At 34.2% G+C, this 12,902-nt stretch overlaps 1 protein-coding gene across 4 annotated transcripts in view; it reads left to right on the top strand.

The window, feature by feature from the left end:
- Nucleotides 1-12,902, top strand: part of AKAP6 (A-kinase anchoring protein 6) — a 560,862-nt gene that overhangs the window by 124,206 nt on the left and 423,754 nt on the right. The gene's annotated exons all lie outside the window — the stretch shown is intronic.

The following is a 12,902-nucleotide window of genomic DNA, read 5'->3' as shown; positions in this document are numbered from 1 at the left end:
GGATCTGATGCGTTATTCGTTGAGCCATCCTACTCCCCCCAACTTGAAATACTTGGTTTTAATAAATGCTTGTTGGTGGGGCAGCTAGGTAGTGCAGTAGATAGAGCGCCAGCCCTGAAGTCAGGAGGAATTGAGTTCAAATCTGGCCTCAGACACTTACCACTTCCTGGCTGTGTGACCCTGGTTAAGTCACAACCCCAATTGCCCCAGCAAAACAAACAAACAAATAAATAAATAAAAATGCTTGTTGGCATACTATGTAAAATCAGTGAAGTGATAATCTGGCTGTAGTCTGCTCTGATCAAATATATCTTGATTATATTCAGTTCTTGGCATCATATTTTTTAAAGGATTTTAATAAGCTAAAGAGAATCTAAAGAAGGGCAATCAGAATGGTGAAAGATCTTAAGGTCATAGAGTATTAAAGTTTTTCAAATGACTTTCATACTCTGATTGAAAGACTTGGGGATGTATGGTCTGGAGAAGACAAGAATCATTTCTGATCAGCATATATCTAGGGGTATTAACTTCAGTTCTGGGTGCTATTTAAGATTTTTTTAAAAAAGTTATTGACAACCTAAAGAGGGAAAAGATGAGAATAAGCAGAATGCTAAAGCATCTTGAGATCACACAGTATGAAAATTGTTTAAAGGCACATTGGAGATGTTTAGCCTGGAGAAGAGATTTGTGAGAGACATGGTAACTATTTTAAAATATTTGAAGGGTAAGCATATGGAGGAAGAATTTCTATTTAACTCCAGAAAATGAGAATTACGACTAATGATGTGAAATTGCAGATACTGATTTCATTCAATGTAAGGAAACCTTTTCTAATAATTAAAGCCAAGCAAAAGGAGAAAATTTTGCCTCAGGAGAGAATAGAAGTCTTCAAGGAAAAGGTGAATTACCACTTTTTGTATGAGGTAATGGGAATTCTTGGGCAGGTGCAGGTTGAACTAATTCAGTGGTCTGTGTTGTGTTGTATACATGTAGAGCCAGTATGGTTCCAAATTGAACCTTAAATCCTCTTGATTCCAAATGGCTTTTCACCAGTCTGTTTTTTTTTTTTTTTTTTTTTTTGTCATAAAGAGCTTAATTTGTTGGCTGTGATCACATAACAAGCTAATGTTTTAACTCTGGGTACATAATAGCTCTTCTTTTGATGTTTATATGTCTCTTGGCTTCCAGTGCAATGTGCTTTTCCAGTACCCAAATGTGGAGACTTTACTCCTTCCTAAAAGCTTTCCTTTACACTGCTATCTCAAATCTCTTCCATATTCTCAATTATCACCGTATTGACGGTCAGTACTAAATAGTTTAGGATTTCATTGTTATCTGATTTTTCATGAATATTAGAGATCTCTTCTTAAGAATTGTAAGGAAGGCAGCTAGGTGGTGCAGTGGATAGAATGCCAGTCCTGAAGTCAGGAGGACCTGAATTCAAATCTGATCTCAGATACTTAACACTTACTTCCTGGCTGTGTGACCCTGGGCAAGTCACTTAACCTCAAATGCCTCAGCAAAAAATAATAATAATAATATTATTGTTAATTGTAACCTGATTCAGGATGGAAACCATTCTATAACTAATGCTTGATTGGGGATAAAGCCTATGTCCAAATGAATCCTTCAAAAGAAAAAATAAAAGAACCTATATGTTCTAAAATATTTATAGCAGCTCTTTGTGTGACAAAAAAAAAAATGGGGAGATAGCCATTTGGGGAATAACTAAAAAAGTTGTGGCATATGATTGTAATGGAATATTACTGTGCAATATGAAAGGATGAATTCAGTGATCTCAGAAAAATATAAATAGATTTTCATGAAATAATGAACAACAAAAGGAGCAGGACAAGAAGACACTGTATACAGGAACAGCAATATTGTTTTAAGAATAACCTTAAGTGAAAGAGTGATCTTGACTATTATAAGTCCCCAAATTAACTAAAAAGAACATATGAAGGAAAATAAATAACCTGAATCTAGAGAAAGAACTGATACATAGAAGTAAATATAGAATGATTTATATATATATATATGTGTGTGTGTGTGTGTGTGTGTGTGTTGTGTATAATATACATATTTTACACATACATATACATATTTGTGTGTAATGGTAGCCATGGGGAGGGAAAGAAAAATTTACATGATAATTATTATATATTTTAAAAGAATGGCAAATTGTTCATAATTCGCTGTTTCATGTGCAATCAATTTTTAAAAATTATACTATGTTGTAGAAATGATTGTTTATTCCATACATTAGAAATTAATAAAAAAATTTTAAAAGATATTCAAAAGGTTGAAGTCTGTGAGAGTCCAAATCTACTACTACAAAACCTATGAGAAAATCTCATGTATTGCCTTTCTAGGAGGGACCTTTTGACCCTCATACTGAGCATCTTTGAGCAAATATCTCAATTATCCAGTTGCTGAATCATTTGACACTTTACCATATTAAAATGAAATAATTCAGTAAACATTAGACACAACATGGCAGAGTGAATAGGTGTTAGATTTAGAACAAGATCACCTGGATTCAAAACCTTCTTCGGATTCAGATTCAGATAAATAGTAAGCTATTTATGTCACTTTGGGCTGGTTACAAAACCTCATTGAGCCTCAGTTTCTCCATATGCAAAGTTACATAGTATTATTATTTATGTTATTTAAGGTCTGTTCCAGCTTTAAATTTATTATCCTGTGATCAGCTGTAAATGACTTTGCTGTTCTCTGCAATATATGATCCAAGACTATTCAGAAGGACTTATGATGAAAAATGCTATCCATAGCTAGAAAAGAACTGATGGTTTTTGAATATAGATTTAAGTATATGTTTTTAAAACAAATTTCATTTTTCTTGAGGTTTTTTTGGGGGAAGAAGAGATCTATATTTTCTTTCACAACATGACTTTTATGGCAATGTTTTGCATAACTTCAAATGTACCTTCTCATGGGGGTAGGGAGGAAGAAAGGAAAGGAACCTGGGACTCAAAGTTTTAAAAACAAATATTAAAAATTGTTTTGCATATAACTGGGGAAAATAAAATATTAAATCAATAAATCTATTTTTCCATCAAATGCAAAATCCTGTCTTAGGCACTTAGGGTAAAAAAAAAGAGGAATAATACCGATTCCCTAGGACTTTTTATTCTATTAAGGAAATAAAGAACAGTATGTTAGGAAAAGGGGAATGGTGGCAAGAGGGGAAGGGAATGTTAGGAAAAAGTTGAAAAGAATTTTAGAGACAACTAACTTTTGTTTTTATGGGTGAGGAAACTGAGATTTGGAGAGATTTGTGTTTGTCCAAGGTCAAACAGGTAGTAAGATACTCTTGCAGCCCTGAAAAGTGATACAGGCTGACATCAAAGGTGGAGACAAAGGTAAAAAGAAGACAGAACTAGAAAAATACAGCAGTCTGGGACTATTTGATATGATATAAAATATCCCTATGTGCTTGATTCAGTAGGTTGTGGCATGTTAACTGTAAGAACTTATTACGTGACTAGTGTAAATAATGATGATTCCAAGTCATCAAGAAAGATAAAATTAGGTTTTGTAGCCTCTTTTTTAAAAGACAGAGAAGTGTCTAATACAGTTTATTTGTCCAAATACAGTGAATTCTTACACAGTAGATACTTTATAAGACTTTGTTAAATTGAACCCAATTAAATAATAAGAAGAGATACAAAAGTAATATTGGATTGAATGCAGTGAAATTGGAGTAGATAAAAAGTTGAAAGAAATTACTATATTATTAGCAATTAATTATTAAATTGGGATCCAGGCTTTCCTCCTCAGTTTCCCCATTAAGGCCCAGCTCTTGTAAAAATCAATCTCTATCTAGAAAAAATAACAACAAAATTCATATGGAACAATAAAAGGTCGAGAATCTCAAGGGAATTAATGAAAAAAAAAATCAAATGAAGGTGGCCTAGCTGTACCTGACCTAAAACTATATTATAAAGCAACAGTCACCAAAACCATTTGATATTGGCTAAGAAATAAATTAGTTGATCAGTGGAATAGATTAGGTTCACAAGGCAGAATAGTCCACTATAGCAATCTAGTGTTTGACAAACCCAAAGATCCTAACTTTTGGGATAAGAATTCATTATTTGACAAAAACTGCTGGGATAACTGAAAATTAGTATGGCAGAAATTAGGCATGGACCCACACTTAACACCATATACCAAGATAAGATCAAAATGGGTCCATGATTTAGGCATAAAGAATGAGATTAGAGGAACATAGGATAGTATATCTCTCAGACTTGTGGAGGAGGAAGGAATTTGTGACCAAAGATGAACTAGAGACCATTACTGATCACAAAATAGAAAATTTTGATTACATCAAATTAAAAAGCCTTTGTACAAACAAAACTAATGCAAGCACGATTAGAAGGGAAGCAACAAACTGGGAAAACATCTTCACAGTTAAAGGTTCTGATAAAGGCCTCATTTCCAAAATATATAGAGAATTGACTCTAATTTATAAGAAATCAAGCCATTCTCCAATTGATAAATGGTCAAAGGATATGAACAGACAATTTTCAGATGATGAAATTGAAACTATTTTCACTCATATGAAAGAATGTTCCAAATCACTATTAATCAGAGAAATGCAAATTAAGACAACTCTGAGATACCACTACACACCTGTCAGATTGACTAAGATGACAGGAAGAAATAATGATGAATGGTGGAGGGGTTGCAGGAGGGGACACTGATTCATTGTTGGTGGAGTTGTGAACGGATCCAACCATTCTGGAGAGCAATCTGGAACTATGCCCAAAAAGTTATCAAACTGTGCATACCCTTTGATCCAGCAGTGCTACTACTGGGCTTATACCCCAAAGAGATACTAAAGAAGGGAAAGGGACCTGTATGTGCAAAAATGTTTGTGGCAGCCCTTTTTGTAGTGGCTAGAATCTGGAAACTGAATGGGTGCCCATCAATTGGAAAATGGTTGGGTAAATTCTGGTATATGAATGTTATGGAATATTATTGTTCTGTAAGAAATGACCAGCAGGATGAATACAGAGAGGCTTGGAGAGACTTACATGAACTGATGCTAAGTGAAATGAGCAGAACCAGGAGATCATTATATACTTCAACAATGATACTGTATGAGGATGTATTCTGATGGAAGTAGATTTCTTTGACAAAGAGACCTAACTCAGTTTCAATTGATCAATGATGGACAGAAGCAGCTACACCCAAAGAAAGAACACTGGGAAATGAATGTAAACTGTTTGCATGTTTGTTTTTCTTCCTGGGTTATTTCTACCTTCTGAATCCAATTCTCCCTGTGCAATAAGAGAACCGTTCAGTTCTGCACACATATATTGTATCTAGGATATACTGTGACATATTTAACATATATAGGACTGCTTGCCATCTAGGGGAGGGGGTGGAGGGAGAGAGGGGAAAAATCAGACAGAAGTGAGTGCAAGGGATAATGTTGTAAAAAATTACCCTGGCATGGGTTCTGTCAATAAAAAATTATTATAATAAAAAAAAAGAAAAAAAAAGTCTCTGAAGGACATGACTAATTGATGAAATTCCTCTTGGCTATCAAAAAATATGCTCTTCAATCTTGGGTTCAACCCTACCCATCTAGGAGACCTAACTTCTATTTAGGGTATAAATAGAATCTAATCAGAGAGGGTCCTTACCTTGTGGGAAAAGCCCGTCCTTATACCCCACTATTAGAGTTTAGGGTGACTCTGTTCATGAAGGAGAAAATCAGTCAGAGTGGTCTGGTTAAGAGATGGATTATTCTGTCCAGATAGCTGGAGATGGTTGAATCTTAAGATCAAATCATATTTTCATCAGGAAGAGATGAAGACTTTTGGCCCACCTCCTCAATATGTACCAAACAGGTTTGAGTCTCCTTTCAGAAGGATCATTTAAGATTTTCATGGGTCATCTTTGAGAGAAACCATTGACCATAATTTTGTTGATTGCTAGCTTAATGAATAAATTGATCACCCAGAAATTTTGCCTTTTCGATTTTTCATTTGTTTCAGTCTTATACTTAGGGCACACACACACAAATTAGCTTTACCATCATTAAATCAACATGCATTTTAAAGCATCTTCTATGTGCCAGGCAGGTACAAAGACAAAAATTAAATAGACTCTGGCTTCAAGGAATTTTTACTCTGGTACACTGTGGAGGAGATGTGGCTAGATAGCAGTTCATCTGGAAAAAAAAGATTAGGGATTTTAGGTATTTGCAAGCCACTATGAATCAACAGGATGATATGACAGGAGTCAACAAAAGTTGATGTGATTTGAGAGTGCATAAAGACAAGCCTAGGATCCAGAATGAGGGAAAGGGAGTAAAGAAGGGTAGTCATTTTACATGTTCTGCTGTGGTTCTATTACAAGTCTTAGTAAGGGTGTTTTTTGACAACCTGTATAACATCCAAAAAAGGGGAACCAGAATAGTGACAGGAATTCAAGTTTATGCCATATGAAGATTGGTTGAAGCCAGTAGAAATGTTTAGCTCAGAGAAGAGAAATCTTAGTAAGAACATTCATAGAATTTTTCATCTAACATGGAGAGCAAATTTAAAATGAAAGTATCTACAACATAAAAATGGAGCCCAAGTAAATAAAAGGAGTACAGAATGCTATGAGAACCTGAAATGTTAGGTTAAAGAATTTTTTAAATGATGCAATAGTTTACATTCTGGTTTATCAGGGAATTTTACTACAAAGCACAGCATCATATAATTCCTTCTAGTTGCTTAGCCTAAATTTTGTTTGCATATCATTGATTTTTCAATATTGTTGAATTTTTTTTTTTGGGCTCTGGGTACAGAAAATCTCCTCCCACTTTTTGATGTTGATATATTTCTAGTTTTCAACTGTGATCTTGTCTCCCTAGTTGCTGCTTAGACCAGCTGTGATTATTCAGAGAAGATGTTCTTTTGCCAGTTAATCTTTCCTCATTAGTCAATCACATTATACTTCCATTATTCATTGTTCTTTCTTTCTTTTTTTTGGAATTTCTCCAAGATGTCAATACCATCTTCTATTGGGACCCTCCAAACAGAATGCAGCCTTCAAGTTAAATTCCTGTTTGATTAGGTGGGCCATGTATCATGCAGGCTCCATAGGGATTAACTTGGCTCTTAACTTGGTCATTTATGATTATAGTGAAGAGAAGTCTATAACTAGGAATTCTTGCGACTATGGTGAATTCTGTTGTGGGAACATACTACAGAGTAGTCTTGACCAGTCCAGTACTGAAAAAGTATAAGTTCAAGATGGGCAAGCCCTGAGATATTCAGAATTCATGTAATAGTTAACTAAAAAGTAGTCTATGAAGGGAGATTTTTCAATAAGGATAGCTAGGTAGCAGGGATTACACAGCTTCAGTTACCAATTTACCAGTCATTTACAGCTGGAGCTGATGTTTTTTTGGGTTTTTTTTTTTTGTATTCAAGTGATCAGGAAGCAAAGCCTTTAATTATCTGTGCCAAAGAAATCTCAAGGATGTTTTCAATATTTTTTAATGAAAAGAACTAGCTCAGTCCACACAGTGTGGGGATTCTGGTATATGTTGCTCTATTTCAGGTGGCCACAGGAAGGAAGGCTACCTCCAGTAAGACCTTGGCATTCTTAACAAAGATATGGCTTTCCCATGCTGGTTTCAGTTCTGGTAGTAGGGCAGTTTTTAATCCCATTAGAACTAGGATGGTCAGTTGCTGTTGCCTTTCTATAGAAGGAACAAGGCTATTTGTTATTTTGGAAATTATTTCTGGGAATCTCATTTATAGAATCTCTTTTATCAAGGAGATTTTCCATTTTTCTCCTTTTTCCTTGTCATTCTGACTCAGTGATACCTTCAATTTTTGTAGAAAAGAATACCACAAAATACAAAATTCTTATGAAATACAAACCCCAAATGGTTAAAGCTATTTATCTGCAACACTGTTTTGAGAAGACCTCAGTTAGTGATTCAGACAACCTGGTAGAAATTCAGCTGTGTGATTTTAAATGAATATATTTTTAGAATTTTTCAATGGATAAGAATATCACATATTTTAATATTTAAATGATTATTTATGATATAGAAATATTACTTCCAAGTTATTTGAGGAAAGATCTATCACTGATTTGAGCTACTAATTAACTGGCCTTATTATTTTTGTGACATTTCTATTGTCTAATTTTCTCTTTAATTTTCTTCTCCCATCTCTTATTTCTGGATCTGATTGTAATACAACAGTCAATTTTTTTTAACAAATATTTTTGACATTTTGTTGTTGTTCAGACATTTTAACAGTTGTAAGGGACTCCGACTTAGGCCCTCAACTGGGCCTTAGCTGCATGAAGACAGTCTTTGTATTCTTCCTTAAAGGTTTCTCTATCTCATCTTCCATTGAACTTTTCTAAATTTTTCTTTCCATCCTGAAGTTCCCCATACTTCCCCATACCTCCTCAGCTGAGGACTTTGTCTCTCTTTTTTACTTATTTTTTTTTTAACAGGAAATTTTTATTTTTTGAATTTTTGGGAAAATTTTAATTTTTTACTGAAAAAAATTGAGCTCATTCTTCTCTCATTTTCTTCATCTAAAAATCCCTTGCTGAAAAATCTTAAATAAAATATTAGCAACGAGATAACAGGAAGTCATCCTCAGGATAATACACTATGACCAAATAGGATTTATACCAGGAATGCAGGACTAGTTCAATATTAGGAAAGCTATTAGCATAATCAACTATATCAATAATCAAATCAACTAACAAAAATCACAAGATTATATCAATAGATGCAGAAAAAGCATTTGATAAAATCCAACACTCATTCCTATTAAAAACATTAGAGAGTATAGGAATAAATGGACTTTTCTTTAAAATGATGAGTAGCATCTATTTAAAACCATCAGCAAGCATCATATGTAATAGGGATAAATTGGAACCATTCCCAATAAGATCAGGGGTGAAACAAGGCTGCTCACTATCACCATTACTATTCAATATTGTATTAGAAATGTTAGCTTTGGCAATAAGAGAAGAAAAAATGATTAAAGGAATTAGAGTAAGTCATGAGGAAACCAAATTATCATTCTTTGCAGATGATATGATGGTATACATAGAGAACCCCAAAAAATCAACTAAAATTACTAAAAACAATTCATAACTTTAGCAAATTCAGGATACAAAATAAATCATCAGCATTTTTATATATTACTAACAAAGTCCAGCAGCAAGAGATACAAAAAGAAATTCTATTCAAAATAATTGTTGGTAGTATAAAATATTTGGGAATCTATCTGTCAAGGGAAAACCAGGAACTATATGAACATAACTACAAACTACTCATCACACAAATAAAATCAAATCTAATCAGTTGGGAAAATATCAAGTACTCATGGATAGGCCGAGTGAATATAACAAAAATGACAATACTACCTACTTATTTACTTATCTACTTATTTAGTCCCATACCAATTAAACTCCCAAGAAATTATTTTACAGATCTGGAAAAAATAGTAACAAAGTTCATCTGGAAGAATAAAAGGTCAAGAATTTCAAGGGAATTAATGAGCATTTTTTAATGTTAATGAAGGCAGGTCTAGCTGTGCCAGATCTAAAACTATATTATAAATCAGCGGTCATCAAAACTCTTTGATAATGGCTAAAAAATATACTACTTAATTAGTGGAATAGGTTAGGTTCACAGGACAAAATAGTCAATAACTATAGCATTCTATTGTTTGACAAACCAAGGACCCCAACTTTTGGGATAAGAACTTACTATTTGACAAAAGCTGCTGGGAAAATTGGAAACTAGTATGAAAGAAATTAGGGCTCAACCCACACCTAACATCACATACCAAGATAAGATCTAAATGGGTTCATGATTTAGACATAAAGAATGATATCATAAGCAAATTAGAGGAACATAGGAGAGTTTCTCTCTCAGATCTGTGGAGAAGAAAAAATAATTAGAACTCATAATTGAACACCATATAGATAATTTTGATTATATTAAGTTTAAAACTTTTTGTACAAACAAAATTAATGCAGATAAGATTAGAAGGGAAATAAATTGGGAAATCATTTTTACATTTAAGGGTTCTGATAAAGGCCTCATTTCTAAAACATATAGAGAACTGATTCAAATTTATAAGAATGCAAGCCATTTTCCAATTGATAAATGGGCAAAGGATATGAAGAGACAATTTTCAGATGAAGAAATTAAAATGATTTCTAATCATATGAGAAGGTGTGCCCTAAATTGCTATTGATTAGAGAAATGCAAAATAAGACAATTCTGAGATAGCACTATACACCTGTCAGATTGGCTAAAATGATAGGAAAAAACAAGAATGAATGTTGGAGGGGATTGGGAAAACTGGGACACTGATGCATTGTTGGTGGAATTGTGAATAGATCCAGCTATTCTGGAGAGCAATTAGGAAGTATGTTCAAAAAGTTATCAAATTGTGCAAACCCTTTGATCCAACAGTGTTTCTACTAGGTCTGTTTCCCAAAGAGATCTTAAAGGAGGGAAAGAGACCCACATGTGCAAAAATGTTTCTGGCAGCCCTCTTTGTAGTGGCTAAAAGCTGGAAACTGAGTGGATACCCCCTCAGTTGGAGAATGGCTGAATAAGTGAATGTTATGGAATATTATTGTTCTATAAGAAATGATCAGGAAGATGATTTTAGAGAGGCCTGGAGAGACTTACATGAATTAATGTTGAATGAAATGAGCAGAACCAGGAGATCACTGTACAAAGCAACAAGAAGATTATTCAATGATCAATTCTGATGGACATGGCTCTTTCCAACAATGAGATAATTGATGCCAGTTCCAATGATCCTCTGATGAAGAGAGCCATCTACACCCAGAAAGAAGACTGGGAATTGAATGTGGATCACAACATAACATTCTCTTTTTGTTGTTCTTCACTTACATTTTGTTTTCTTACTCATTTACTTTTTTTTTATCTGATTTCTCTTTTGCAGCAAGAGAATTGCATAAATATGTTTATACATAATGAATTTAACATATTTTAAAATGTTTAATATATATTGGATTACTTGCCATCTAGGGGAGGGGATGTGGAGAAAGAAGAGAAAATCTGAAACACAAGGCTATGCAAAGGTCAATGTTGTCAACTGATCTGTGCATATGTTTTGAAAATAAAAATAAAAAGCTTTAAGAAAAAAAGTTTTTAGAATTAAAAAATAAAAATCCATAGCTGTTACCTTCCACTTTCTCCTTTCCACAGGCTCTTAACAAATATGTTAAATGTATACTTGAGGGGCAGCTAGGTGACACAATGGTGCATCAGCATCACAGCATCCCAGTGGTGCATCAGCCCTGACCTGAGTTCAAATTTGACTCAGACACTTAACACTTCCTAGCAGTGTGACCCTGGGCAAGTCACTTAACCCCAACTGCCTCAGCCAAAAGAAAAAAAAAAGTATACTTGATTCCATCTGTTTCTATCTTGGAACACACAAAACATTTAAACATGTATGTATATGTACACATACATGCATGGAGCTAAGTGACACAATAGAACTTTAAAGTGCGGGGCCTGGGTTTAAATTTGGCTTCAGATATTTGCTACTGTGCGATCCTAGATGAGACCCTTAACCCTTTTTGCTTCAGTTTCCTCATCTGTAAAATGAACTGAAAAAGGAAATGGTGAACCATTTTGGTATCTCTGCCAAGAAAATCCCAAATGGGGTCAAGAAGAATTGAAAAGGACTGAAAAAAGGACTAAACTCCTTCTTTCCCTCTTTCCTCTTCCTTCTTATCCCATATCCCTCTCTCATCCCTTTCTCTATACAAATACTAGCATAAATGTGTCTATACATACTCACACACATATATTAGTTCAGTGAGTGACATAGCTTTTTGTTATTTATGCTATAATCACCAGATATGAAGACCATTTACTGGGTGAAGTTATGTTCTTATTCCTCTTTGACCCCTGTTCTCCAAATTTTAAATATAAAGATTTGTTTGACTCTGAGCAGGTTTTACAATCTGGGTCAGAGTTCTCTGTAGGCAATGCACAGCCAGATTTTTAAATTAATGAACACATTTCCGGGCTTCTCTGGAGGAAAAAGAACAAGGAGGGGTTGCCCATTATGAGCTCCAGTGTAGCTCAAACAATTAGATAGCTCTGAGATACAGAAAGTTATAAAACAAATGGGCAGAAACAAGATGCAGAACAATGAGATGGTTAAAATACTTTTTTTCTTTGAAGATGATCCTAGTTTACCTTATATCAGAATCAGCAGAGTATTTGCACATGTTAAGAATTGGGAGAAATTAAATAATTAAGTTTCCATGCTGAGAAGCAATTCTCTTCCAAAGAATGTTGATGAATAGAGTTCACATTAGAATGCAAGAAAATAGAAGCACTAGAAAATTTACCACATTGGTTGAGACTACATTTTCCTATAATGATAGAGTTGTCTGAGATTCAGGTTTCATGGATTGGCCATGCTGGGTTATCTGGTTAGACTCAGAAGCCACATTGGAATGTGGATCTTCTTGAATCCAAGTCCCAGCACAATATTCACTTAACCACATTCACTGTGCCCCACATGCTGCACTTTGTCTTCATATCTTTGAATAAAAGTTATGGTGGCAGTAGTATCTAATTCACAACCGTTTCTAGGGCTAGGATATAATAATTGCTTTGTCAAGCCCTGGACTTTTTCTTAAAAACTCAGCAGCAGCAGAAAGAATAAAAAACTTAAGAGTTAGAAAGGACATCCTGTCATCTCTGACAGCCTAATTAATTCTAGTCACAACCGGACTGTTATATTACTAAGATTTTTGGTTCAATTTCTTTGACTCATCTGACATTAAGATTGGATCTTTATTACTTGGTAGTTATGAGACTTGCTATT

Source organism: Sarcophilus harrisii, chromosome 2 (genome assembly GCF_902635505.1).
Source record: "Sarcophilus harrisii chromosome 2, mSarHar1.11, whole genome shotgun sequence".
Classification (NCBI taxonomy): Eukaryota; Metazoa; Chordata; class Mammalia; order Dasyuromorphia; family Dasyuridae; genus Sarcophilus; species Sarcophilus harrisii.
This window is presented reverse-complemented; position numbering and strand designations above follow the sequence as displayed.